This window comes from Canis lupus, chromosome 1 (assembly GCF_048164855.1).
Source record: "Canis lupus baileyi chromosome 1, mCanLup2.hap1, whole genome shotgun sequence".
Lineage (NCBI taxonomy): Eukaryota > Metazoa > Chordata > Mammalia > Carnivora > Canidae > Canis > Canis lupus.
In genome coordinates, this window is record NC_132838.1 from 102261251 (window position 1) to 102261854 (window position 604).

Sequence of the window (604 nt, forward strand, 5' to 3'; positions counted from 1 at the left end):
GCCAAAGGCAGAAGCTTAACTGGCTGAACCATCCAGGTGCCCCAGAACCCTAATTTTAACATAGTAACATGGTACATAGTAGGTTCTCAGTTACTGGTAGCTGCTAGTATGGAATATTTTGTTTTCATGTATTTTTCATTTACCTTTTTTTTTTTAAGATTTTATTTATTTATTCATGAGAGACACACAGAGAGAGACAGAGACATAGGCAGAGGGAGAAGCAGGCTCCCTGCAGGGGAATAAAATAAGTTTTTCTGTGTGTAAGGGTTTCTCATATATATGTTGCAAATTTGAAGTTCTCCTTTTCTCATTTTGTAATCACATTTTTAAAAAAGATTTTATTTTTATTTATTCATGAGAGACACAGAGTGGTAGACACATAGGCAGAGGCAGAAGCAGGCTCACTGCTGGGAACCTGACGCAGGACTAGATCCTGCAACCCCAGGATCCTGACCTGAGCTGAAGGCAGATGCTCAACCACTGAGCCCCACCCAGTATACTCTGTAATCACATTTTTAAATGACTAATTATATAAAGGTTTGATTAACAGAGCATAAATGATTGTATTTATAGTTTTCTTAGGACACATTTCCAAAAAGTGATA